Source organism: Bufo bufo, chromosome 1, assembly GCF_905171765.1.
Source record: "Bufo bufo chromosome 1, aBufBuf1.1, whole genome shotgun sequence".
NCBI lineage: Eukaryota > Metazoa > Chordata > Amphibia > Anura > Bufonidae > Bufo > Bufo bufo.
The window spans coordinates 712,992,646-713,005,953 of record NC_053389.1 but is presented as its reverse complement, the minus strand read 5'-3'; the positions used below and the strand labels follow the sequence as shown (position 1 = coordinate 713,005,953).

The 13,308-nt window shown below is 45.3% G+C and overlaps 1 protein-coding gene across 2 annotated transcripts in view; it reads left to right on the top strand.

Annotated features, from left to right (window-relative positions):
* Positions 1-13,308, top strand: part of PCSK6 (proprotein convertase subtilisin/kexin type 6) — a 262,720-nt gene that overhangs the window by 81,627 nt on the left and 167,785 nt on the right. The gene's annotated exons all lie outside the window — the stretch shown is intronic.

Genomic DNA, 13,308 nt, shown 5'->3' with positions numbered 1-13,308 from the left:
AGTCTAGATGTGCTTTAATTTCCTAGGGCTTTGTTATTTATATGTTCTTAGAGAACTCCTTGTGGGCATCAAATCCAAAACTCTACATATGTTGTGATTGGTATACAAATGTAATGGAGAAAACATCATAATTGTAGGAAAGACCCAAACATCTTCTGTAGTGGCCTATACAAGAGCGTGAAGAACCATAATAGTGTGACGTTGTACTTAAAGGGAATATGTCACCATATACCTCCATAGTAATCCAAATGATTTATCCAATGTGTGCTTGTCTCCTGACTCAAACGCAGTTTCCCCCATCCCAATCGGTGCCTGCATTCCAAAGAAGTTCATGCTTTTATTATATGCAAGTGACCTGGTTGGTCCTGCATCACCATTGCACCTCGTTGCACCAATGTTTTTCTCTGGCTGTGCCCCCCAGCTTTGAGTGACAGGGCTAGGCAGTGGTGACATTATCTCCCCTGGCCCTGAACTCACACCTACAGTCAGGTCCATAAATATTGGGACATCGACGCAATTCTAACATTTTTTGCTCTATACACCACCACAATGAATTTGAAATGAAACAAACAAGATGTGCTTTAACTGCAGACTGTCGGCTTTAATTTGAGGGTATTTACATCCAAATCAGGTGAACAGTGTAGGAATTACAACAGTTTGCATATGTGCCTCCCATTTTTTGACGGACCAAAAGTAATGGGACCTAATAATAATAACTCAAACTTTCACTTTTTAATACTTGGTTGCAAATACTTTGCAGTCAATTACAGCCTGAAGTCTGGAACGCATAGACATCACCAGATGCTGGGTTTCATCCCTGGTGATGCTCTGCCAGGCCTCTACTGCAACTGTCTTCAGTTCCTGCTTGTTCTTGGGGCATTTTCCCTTCAGTTTTGTCTTCAGCAAGTGAAATGCATGCTCAATCGGATTCAGGTCAGGTGATTGACTTGGCCATTGCATAACATTCCACTTCTGGTTGCTCTGGTTGCTTTTGCAGTATGCTTTGGGTCATTGTCCATCTGCACTGTGAAGCGCCGTCCAATGAGTTCTGAAGCATTTGGCTGAATATGAGCAGATAATATTGCCCGAAACACTTCAGAATTCATCCTGCTGCTTTTGTCAGCAGTCACATCAATAAATACAAGAGAACCAGTTCCATTGGCAGCCATACATGCCTATGCCATGACACTACCACCACCATGCTTCACTGATGAGGTGGTATGCTTAGGATCATGAGCAGTTCCTTTCCTTCTCCATACTCTTGTACAACTCTGGTACAAATTGATCTTGGTCTCATCTGTCCATAGGATGTTGTTCCAGAACTGTGAAGGCTTTTTTTTAGATGTTGTTTGGCAAACTCTAATCTGGCCTTCCTGTTTTTGAGGCTCACCAATGGTTTACATCATGTGGTGAACCCTCTGTATTCACTCTGGTGAAGTCTTCTCATGATTGTTGACTTTGACACACAGACACCTACCTCCTGGAGAGTGTTCTTGATCTGGCCAACTCTTGTGAAGGGTGTTTTCTTCACCAGGGAAAGAATTCTTCGGTCATCCACCCCAGTTTTCCGTGGTCTTCCGGGTCTTTTGGTGTTGCTGAGCTCACCGGTGCTTTCCTTTTTTTTTGAGAATATTCCAAACAGTTGCTTTGGTCACGCCTAATGTTTATGCTATCTCTCTGATGGGTTTGTTTTGTTTTTTCAGCCTAATGATGGCTTGCTTCACTGATAGTGACAGCTGTTTGGTTCTCATCTTGAGTTGACAGGAACAGATTCCAAATAGCACACTTGAAATGAACTCTGGACCTTTTATCTGCTCATTATAATTGGGATGATGAGGGAATAAGGCCTCTTTCACACTTGCGTTGTTGGGATCCGGCATGCACTTCCGTTGCCGGAGGTGCCCGCCGGATCTGGAAAAACGCAAGTGTACTGAAAGCATTTGAAGACGGAACCGTCTTCCAAATGCTTTCAGTGTTACTATGGCACCCAGGACGCTATTAAAGTCCTGGCTGCCATAGTAGTAGTGGGGAGCAGTATACTTACCGTCCGTGCAGCTCCCCGGGCGCTCCAGAATGACGTCAGAGCGCCCCATGCGCATGGATGACGTGATCCATGTCATTACATCATCCATGCGCTTGGGGCGCCCTGACGTCACTCTGGAGCGCCCCGGGAGCCGCACGGACGGTAAGTACACTGCTCCCCCGCTCCCCACTACACTTACCATGGCTGCCAGGACTTTAGCGTCCCGGCAGCCATGGTAACCATTCAGAGAAAGCTAAATGTCGGCTCCGGCAATGCGCCGAAACGACGTTTAGCTTAAGGCCGGATCCGGATCAATGCCTTCCAATGGGCATTAATTCCGGATCCGGCCTTGCGGCAAGTGTTCCGGATTTTTGGCCGGAGCAAAAAGCGCAGCATGCTGCGGTATTTTCTCCGGCCAAAAAACGTTCCGTTCCGGAACTGAAGACATCCTGATGCATCCTGAACGGATTTCTCTCCATTCAGAATGCATTAGGATAATCCTGATCAGGATTCTTCCGGCATAGAGCCCCGACGACGGAACTCTATGCCGGAAGACAATAACGCAGGTGTGAAAGAGCCCTAACACACACCTGGCCATGGAACTGCTGAGAAGCCAATTGTCCCATTACTTTTGGTCCCTTACTAAGTGGTAGGCACATATGCAAACTGTTGTAATCCCTACACCGTTCACCTGATTTGGATGTAAATACCCTCAAATTAAAGCTGACAGTTTGCAGTTAAAGCACATCTTGTTTGTTTCATTTCAAATCCATTGTGGTGGTGTATAGAGCCAAAAATGTTAGAATTGTGTCAATGTCCCAATATTTATGGACCTGACTGTATGCACTTGCCTCGGAAGTCACTGCACACAGTAGAGGCCTGAAGCTTGCTGGGCAGTAGGAGTCTGTACTGTCCATGTGCTGATCCCCAAGGTGGATGCGCAGGCACTAGAGTTCAAGGCCAGGCAAGATGGTCATCACTCACTGGGAGAGGGCCAACAGTGAAAAGGAGGGGAGCTTTTGGCGCAACAAGGTGCGGTGGTGACTCAAGACCAAGCAGGTCATTTGCATATAGCAAAATTTTGAATTTATCTGGAATGGAGGCACTGATCGGGATGGGGAAGCAACATTTAAATCTGCAGACAAGTGCTCATCTGACAATTCATTTGGAGTACTATGGAGGTATTATTGAGTAAATGGAGATGTGGAATTCTGGGGGACCATATGTCCTCACATAACGCAACCCTGTTTTAGCATATAGCCATTACATTTTTCTCAGAGCGTTATATTCTGCCGAGCTACTGCCAGGTTAAGCATGAGGCTTGGCTTTTTCTGTTGCAGTGCTACATGTAATATATTGCCATGGTAGCATACATGAAATGCTGTATTCTGAATTCTAGGGGCTTCATCTCCCAATAACAGTATTTCTGTGGCTTTTCTGCTCATACGTATGCATTTTTGTTTTTTTTTTCCAACAAGCACCTGTGCTATGTGGCTTTTCTCTTTTAATTTTCTATAAAAAGGGGGGGGGGGTGTCAAAAACATTTCTATAAAAAAGAAACCAAAAGCTTGTAAAGTCATGGAGTCTTTTACAAGCCATAAAAAAGTGTGCGAAGGAAGCCTTAAAGAGGTTGTCACTTTAGCAAGTGGCATTTATCTGTAGAGAAAGTTAATACAAGGCACTTACTAATGTATTGTGATTGTCCATATTGCTTCCTTTGCTGGCTTGATTTATTTTTCCATCACATTATACACTGATCATTTTCATCGTTACGACCACCCTGCAATCCATCAGTGGTGGCCATGCTTGTACGCTATAGAAAAATAGTGTGGGCCTTTCTGGTGGCTGAGACTGCGGGAGTGCTCCTAGGCTGCTGCTTGTTCCTATAGTGTGCAAGCACGGCCACCACTGCTGGATTACAGGGTGGTCATATCCATGGAAGCGAGCCGTGTATAATGTGATGGAAAAATGAATCCAGCCAGTAAGGGAAGCAATATGGATAATCAATACATTAGTAAGTGGCTTATATTAACTATCTCTACATGATACATGCCACTTGCTGAGGTGACACATAAAAAAACACTTGCTTTTTTTGCATTCCACTTTCTATTTATTTTTATTTGTAGCATTTTTGGATAACCCATGCGAAGGGCTTTTTGAATCCGTTCAGTTCACCCTTTATGCTGTGAATCCTGGACAAATCTTCTGGCACTTGTGGTTAAAAAGACCTTAGCTTTAGCATACTAGGTTTAAAAAAATAGCGGAGGCACAAACAGCCATCATCCATAGCTGTTTTTTCAGCATAAGGCTACATTCACATGAACGTCGTGTTTTGCGGATCCCCAAACACGGACAGCGACCTATGTGCATCTTGCAAGTTGCGGACCGCACATACCGCGGCTGTGATAGAAAAAGCCTATTCTTGTCCGCAATTGTGGACAAGAATAGGACATGGAATATTTTTTTTTTTTTTTTTTGCGGGGACAAACTGTGTGCTGTCCGCATCTTTTGTGGCCCCATAAAGAATGGGTCCACACCCGTTCCGTAAAATTGGGTCGTGTGAATGTAGCCTAAACTGCGTCAAATACCACAGATGCAAAAACATCAAGTGCTGAAAAATACCACTAAATACCTATGCAAATCCACTCTTAAGCGTTATCCTAGCTAGACTGCACTTTTCTATGTGCTCTTTTAAAGGATGTGAACACCTTCAGGGTCACTTGTTTTTTATGATTGCATTTTCAGTTAGTCTTTATTTAAAAATTTAATCAGTTCTTGTGCTCCAGGGTTGAGTCACAGAGGGGGGACTCGCAGAGAGCGACGAGGAGAAAGCAAAGCCGTTAAATATTTTTTTCTCCAATGTATTGACTGAGGAAAATAAACGGTCAGATGACATGCAGAATGTAAAAATAAATTCCCCATTAAAAGTGTCCTGTCTGACTCAGGAAGAAGTACATCAGCGACTTAAAGATTAAAATTGACAAATCGCCAGGACAGGATGGCATACACCCCCGTATCCTAAGGGAATTAAGTAATGTCATAGCCAGACCCTTATTTCTGATATTTGCGGACTCTATACTGACAGGGAATGCCCCGCAGGATTGGCGCATGGCAAATGTGGTGCCAATATTCAAAAAGGGTCCAAAAACAGAGCCTGGAAACTATAGACCGGTAAGTTTGACATCTGTTGTGGGTAAACTGTTTGAAGGTTTTCTGAGAGATGCTATCTTAGAGCATCTCAACGGAAATAAGCAAATAACGCCATATCAGCATGGCTTTGTGAGGGATCGGTCATGCCAAACTAATTTAATCAGTTTCTATGAGGAGGTAAGTTCTAGACTTGACAGCGAATCAATGGATGTCGTGTATCTGGACTTAGACTCTGCACCACATAAAAGGTTAGTATATAAAATGAGAATGCTCGGACTGGGAGAAAACGTCTATGTAAGTAACTGGCTCAATAATAGAAAACAGAGTGTGGTTATTAACGGTACACTCAGATTGGGTCACTGTCACTAGTGGGGTACCTCAGGGGTCAGTATTGGGCCCTATTCTCTTCAATATATTTATTAATAATCTTGTAGAAGGCTTGCATAGTAAAGTATCAATTTTCGCAGATGACACTAAACTGTGTAAAGTAATTTACACTGAAGAGGACAGTATACTACTACAGAGGGATCTGGATAGATTGGAGGCTTGGGCAGATAAGTGGCAGATGAGGTTTAACACTGACAAATGTAAAGTTATGCACATGGGAAGGAATAATGCAAGTCACCCGTACATACTAAATGATAAAACACTCGGTAACACTGACATGAAAAAGAATCTAGGAATTTTAATAAACAGCAAACTAAGCTGCAAAAACCAGTGTCAGGCAGCTGCTGCCAAGGCCAATAAGATAATGGGTTGCATCAGAAGGGGCATAGATGCCCGTGATAAGAACATAGTCCTGCCACTTTACAAATCGCTAGTCAGACCACACATGGAGTACTGTGTACAGTTCTGGGCTCCTGTAAACAAGGCAGACATAGCAGAGCTGGAGAAGGTCCAGAGGAGGGCACTTAAAGTAATAACTGGAATGGGGCAACTACAGTACCCTGAAAGATTATCAAAATAAGGCCTCATGCACACGACCATTGTGTGCATCCGTGGCCGTTCCGTTTTCCGTGATTTTCTGCGGACTCATTGACTTTCAATGGGTCCGTTGAAAACTCGGAAAATGCACCGTTGTTCATCCGCGGCCATGATCAGTGTTTCCTGTCCGTCCAAAAAATATGACCTGTCCTATTTTTTTGACGGACAACGGTAGGGATCGACCGATTATCGGTTTGGTCGATATTATCGGCCGATATTGAGGATTTTGAACGTTATCGGTATCGGCATCAATTTTGCCGATATACCGATAACGTATGGGGAACACAGAACGCGCTGCTGACAGCGCTCTCTGTGTTCCCTCCGCAGCACAGGGGAGAAGGAAGCAGTGTCTCCTCCCCCTGTGCTGCTGCTGCCGCTGCCGCCAATGAGGGGATAGAACATAAGAGGGGAGGGGCTGTGGCCGCTGCGCCACCAATGAAGATATGCCTTTCATTCATTCATATATACAGGAGGCGGGAGCTGGCTGCAGAATCACATAGCCGGCTCCCGACCTCTATGAGCAATAGCTGCGGTCCGCGGTAGTTAACGCCTCAGGTGCCGCGGATCGCAGCTACCGCTGATAGAGGTCGGGAGCCGGCTATGTGATTCTGCAGCCAGCTCCCGCCTCCTGTATATGAATGATCGATAGACTTATCTTCATTGGTGGCGCAGTGCGCCCCCCCAAGCCCCCCAGTATTAATCATTGGTGGCGCAGTGCGCCCCCCACCCCCATCCCGGCCAATAGTAAAAACATTGGTGGCGCAGTGCGGCCCCCCTCCCTCCCCCTCCTAATTAAAATCCCCCCCCTATCATTGGTGGCAGCGGAGAGTTCCGATCGGAGTCCCAGTTTAATCGATGGGGCTCCGATCGGTAACCATGGCAACCAGGACGCTACTGCAGTCCTGGTTGCCATGGTTATTTAGCAATTTTTAGAAGCCTTATACTTACCTGCGATGTCTGTGACCGGCTGGGCGCTCCTCCTACTGGTAAGAGGCGTTCCCATAGTGATGGGGGCGTTTCTAGTTAGAATATACTAAGAACTGTGTACATGACTGCCCCCTGCTGCCTGGCAGCACCCGATCTCTTACAGGGGGCTGTGATCCGCACAATTAACCCCTCAGGTGCTGCACCTGAGGGGTTAATTGTGCGTATCATAGCCCCCTGTAAGAGATCAGGTGCTGCCAGGTAGGAGGGGGCACCCCCCCTCCCTCCCAAGTTTTAAATACATTGGTGGCCAGTGTGCCCCCCCTCCCTCCCCTGTATTACTGTACATTCATTGGTGACCAGTGGGCCCCCCTCCCTCCCCTGTATTACTGTACATTCATTGGTGGCCAGTGGGACCCCCCTCCCTCCCCTGTATTACTGTACATTCATTGGTGGCCAGTGCAGCCCCCCCTCCCTCCCCCTCCTAATTAAACCCCCCCCCTATCATTGGTGGCAGCGGAGAGTTCCGATCGGAGTCCCAGTTTAATTGCTGGGGCTCCGATCGGTAACCATGGCAACCAGGACGCTACTGCAGTCCTGGTTGCCATGGTTATTTAGCAATTTTTAGAAGCATTATACTTACCTGCGATGTCTGTGACCGGCCAGGCGCTCCTCCTACTGGTAAGTGACAGGTCTGTGCTATAATCAATGCGCCGCACAGACCTTTCCTTTACCAGTAGGAGGAGCGCCCGGTCACAGACAGCGAAGGTAAGTATAATGCTTCTGAAATTGCTAAGTAACCATGGCGACCAGGACTGCAGTAGCATCCTGGTTGCCATGGTTACCGATCGGAGTCCCAGGGATTAAACTGGGACTCCGATCGGAACTCTCCGCTGCCACCAATGAGGGGGCGGGGGAATTTTAATTAGGAGGGGGGGCCCACTGGCCACCAATGAATGTACAGTAATACAGGGGAGGGAGGGGGGCCGCACTGGCCACCAATGAATGTACAGTAATACAGGGGAGGGGGGGGGGCAGCACTGGCCACCAATGAATTTAAAACTGGGGAGGGAGGAGGGTGTGCCCCCTCCTGCCTGGCAGCACCTGATCTCTTACAGGGGGCTATGATACGCACAATTAACCCCTCAGGTGCGGCACCTGAGGGGTTAATTGTGCGGATCACAGCCCCCTGTAAGAGATCGGGTGCTGCCAGGCAGCAGGGGGCAGTCATGTACACAGTTCGTAGTATATTGTAACTTGAAGCGTCCCCATCACTATGGGAACGCCTCTGTGTTAGAATATACTGTTGGATATGAGTTTCACGATCTAACTCAAATCCGATGGTATATTCTAACATAGAGGCGTTCCCATGGTGATGGGGACGCTTCAAGTTAAAATATACCATCGGATTGGAGAAAACTCTGATCCGATGGTATAATAGGGACTCTTGACTTTACATTGAAAGTCAATGGGGGACAGATCCGTTTGCAATTGCACCATATTGTGTCAACGTCAAACGGATCCGTCCCCATTGACTTGCATTGTAAATCAGGACGGATCCGCACGGCCAGGCGGACACCAAAACGACTTTTTCCTTCATGTCCGTGCATCCTTGATTTTTGGATGATCCACGAAGACCCACGGAAGAAAAAAACGGACACTGATCACGGACCTACGGACCCCGTTTTTGCGGACCGCAAAAAAACCCAGTCGTGTGCATGAGGCCTTAGAGTTATTCACTTTAGAAAAAAGACGACTGAGGGGAGATCTAATTAATATGTATAAATATATCAGGGGTCAGTACAGAGATCTATCCCATCAGCTATTTATCCCCAGGACTGTGACGGGGGGACATCCTCTGCGTCTGGAGGAAAGAAGGTTTGTACACAAACATAGAAAAGGATTCTTTACGGTAAGAGCAGTGAGACTATTCAACTCTCTGCCTGAGGAGGTGATGATGGTGAGTACAATAAAGGAATTCAAGAGGGGCCTGGATGTATTTCTGGAGCGTAATAATATTACAGGCTATAGCTACTAGAGACTGGTCGTTGATCCAGGGAGTTATTCTGATTTGGAGTCGGGAAGGAATTTTTTATTCCCCTAAAGTGGGGAAAATTGGCTTCTACCTCAGTTTTTTTTTTTTTTGCCTTCCTGTGGATCAACTTGCAGGATAACAGGCAGAACAGGCAGAACTGGATGGACAGATGTCTTTTTTCGGCCTTATGTACTATGTTACTAGGGTTAAATTTCCACCTGAGCCATCGGGTTCGTCTTATGATTGCCCTTATATAGACATTATCTCTGAATACCTGACAGCTCATAATAGCTAAATTCTTAGCAAGCAGTGAGTGTTTATGAGCTGTCAGAAGTTCATAGATAACTTAACAAAAAAGGTAAATAGACGTGCATTCGCTCACCCATTTACAGCAGTACAGAACCTCTTGGATCTCCACAGTGCTCTAGAGTCTAGACGCACCCAGGCTTGGTAGCTGTTCAGTTCACCCTTTATGCTGTGAATCCTGGACAAATCTTCTGGTACTTGTGGTTAAAAACTCCAAATCTTTATTTCAAGTGCATAAAAACATCATGCAATGCAAAAAAAAACACAGCTACGCATTTTTGATGAAACATCAGTAATGATTTGAGGAAGGATGATTCATTCGAAATGCATAACTTTTTAAAATGTGTTTTTTTTTTTTTTTTTGTATGGCATGATGATGGTTTTATGCACTTGAAATACAGATTTGGGGCCAGATTTATCATAAGGGTCCATTCATACGTCCATTGTTTCTTTCTTGATCTGTTCCGTTTTTTGCGGAACAGATCTGGACCCATTCATTTTCAATGGGTCCTGAAAAAAATCGGACAGCTCAATGTCTGGTCCAGATCTGTTCCGCAAAAAACGAACAGATCAGGAAAGAAACAACGGACGTGTGAATGGACCCTTACTCTGACAGCTCACTCCACTTTCACATATGGCTAAAGTCAGTTTTAGCGAAGTCAGATTTATGATTGGCCCTTTAAGACTAATAAATGTGGGGGCGTGGCCTGACTGGGGATGTGAGAGGACGTGCAGAGCTGAGCTCCCGGCTGAACATCCTGTAATCCATCCTTCTCCCTGTCCATCTGGGGCTGTAACGGCTCACCGATACAACGAAGTGCTTCCCCAGGGGTCCTGCTACCGTACCGCTCCGCCATGCGCTGTCAAAAGGCCAAAGAGAAGGAGGGAAAGGACGGTGAAAGCCACCCCAGCAAGGCAAGATACTGCTGGATGTGGCAGCGCGACTGGAAAAGTTTGCTCACACCACTGAATCTGTGAGACCTTAGAACCCCTGGTGTCTAGTCAATATGTGTATGACCGAGGCTAGGCTGCTTACGGACCTCTACTGCTATGGTTTAAAAACATAAATGGGTACCCTTAGAATAATTGCCTGGAATGTGAGGGGCCTGAACCAACCTGCTAAACGCAATGCTGTCTTTTATGCCTTGCAAACGTATCAACCGGCAATTCTGTGCCTCTCAGAAACTCATCTCACTTCTGAGAGAACACATCTTCTTCATAAGGCTTGGGTGGCACAGAAGTTTCATTCCTCCTATTCCACGCAATCGAGAGGGGTGAGCGTGTTGGTGTATAGAAATGTTCCATTTATATCAAGGGAGGTACATGTGGATGAGGAGGGTCGCTTTATATGTATTAACTGTTCTGTGTTTCATTACCAAATGATACTAGTGGCCGTTTATATACCTCCCCCATATTCCTGTGAAGTTCTCAAAAAAGTATTATCCTTCACTTCTAAATCTGCCAGTTCTCATAATTGGTGATTTTAATATGTTCTTGGACAAATCCCTAGATAAATTCCAATCGGATAGTGGGGCCTCTGGCCCTTCTCTATCCTCATTAGCCAAGACGCTCGCTGAAATAGACTTGTATGATTTGTGGAGGTCCAGATATCCCGGTGTGAAGCAATACTCCTGCTACTCGTCATCACAGTTCTCTTTCTAGGATAGATCTCGCTGTGGGATCTAAGGGAGTGTTAGATAAGGTCCAGGATGTTGGGTACTTACCCCGTAGTATTTCTGACCACTCCCCGTTATTGGTAGTACTGGATTTAGGGAGAGAGCTATAGGGTCCGAGACTACCATGGCGACTAAACCTTTTTTGGATCCAGTTAGTTGATACTGGTACTTTGACTTTTTTACCAATAATGAAGGTTCAGCTAGTCACTCCATTATCTGGGATACAATGAAAGCTTATATTAGAGGGATATACATTAAACGGATTAGTTCCCATAAAACTAAAAGCAAAGCACTTACGACAGAACTGCTGGATACAGTTCAGACTACAGAAAGCTAAGTACAGTGGTGGCCAAAAGTTTTGAGAGACACAAATATTAGTTTTCACAAAGTTTGCTGCTAAACTGCTTTTAGATCTTTCAGTTGTTTCTGTGATGTAGTGAAATATAATTACACGTACTTCATACGTTTCAAAGGCTTTTATCGACAATTACATGACATTTATGCAAAGAGTCAGTATTTGCAGTGTTGGCCCTTCTTTTTCAGGACCTCTGCAATTCGACTGGGCATGCTCTCAGTCAACTTCTAGGCCAATTCCTGATAGCAACCCATTCTTTCATAATCACTTCTTGGAGTTTGTCAGAATTAGTGGATTTTTGTTTGTCCACCCGCCTCTTGAGGATTGACCACAAGTTCTCAATGGGATTAAGATCTGGGGAGTTTCCAGGCCATGGGCCCAAAATGTCAACGTTTTGGTCCCCGAGCCACTTGGTTATCACTTTTGCCTTATGGCACGGTGCTCCATCGTGCTGGAGAATGCATTGTTCACCAAACTGTTGTTGGATTGTTGGAAGAAGTTGCTGTTGGAGAATGTTTTGGTACCATTCTTTATTCATGGCTGTGTTTTTGGGCAAAATTGTAAGTGAGCCCAGTCCCTTGGATGAGAAGCAACCCCACACATGAATGGTCTCAGGATGCTTTACTGTTGGCATGACATAGGACTGATGGTAGCGCTCACCTTTTCTTCTCCGGACAAACCTTTTTCCAGATGCCCCAAACAATCGGAAAGAGGCTTCATCGGAGAATGACTTTGCCCCAGTCCTCAGCAGTCCATTCACCATACTTTCTGCAGAAGATCAATCTGTCCCTGATGTTTTTTTTGGAGAGAAGTGGCTTCTTTGCTGTCCTTGACACCAGACCATCTTCCAAAAGTCTTCGCCTCACTGTGCGTGCAGATGCGCTCACACCATTCCTGAGCAAGCTCTGCACTGGCGGCACTCCGATCCCGCAGCTGAATCCTCTTTAGGAGATGATCCTGGCGCTTGCTGGACTTTCTTGGACGCCCTGAAGCCTTCTTAACAAGAATTGAACCTCTTTCCTTGAAGTTCTTGATGATCCTATAAATTGTTGATTGAGGTGCAATCTTAGTAGCCACAATATCCTTGCCTGTGAAGTCATTTTTATGCAACGCAATGATGGCTGCACGAGTTTCTTTGCAGGTCACCATGGTTAACAATGGAAGAACAATGATTTCAATTATCACCCTCCTTTTAACATGTCAAGTCTGCCATTTTAACCCAATCAGCCTGACATAATGATCTCCAGCCTTGTGCTCGTCAACATTCTCACCTGAGTTAACAAGACAATTACTGAAATGATCTCAGCAGGTCCTTTTAATGACAGCAATGAAATGCAGTGGAAAGGTTTTTTTGGGATTAAGTTAATTTTCATGGCAAAGAAGGACTATGCAATTCATCTGATCACTCTTCATAACATTCTGGAGTATATGCAAATTGCTATTATAAAAACTTAAGCAGCAACCTTTCCAATTTCCAATATTTATGTAAATCTCAAAACTTTTGGCCACGACTGTACATCTCTGACCCCTCCCTAGAAAATTCCTCGCACTGGACGGAGGCGCAAGATTTACTGACGGAACATTTGATTAGTAGAGCTGGGGACAAACAATTTTTTAAGACTCAACATTATTTTATGAAAGGGGAATGTACAGGCCACCTACTAGCTACTATTAAGACCCAATCGGGCCCATCTTGTGTATTGGGAATCACTAATAAAATGGGTGTACAGGTATCGGGAGATGATAACATAATGAACATATTCCATGAGCACTATGCAGATGTCTAGAAGTCCAGACTAGGGATTGACTGTAGTGACAGAGCAATACCTGCATAATATCCAGATGCCCAGCCTGT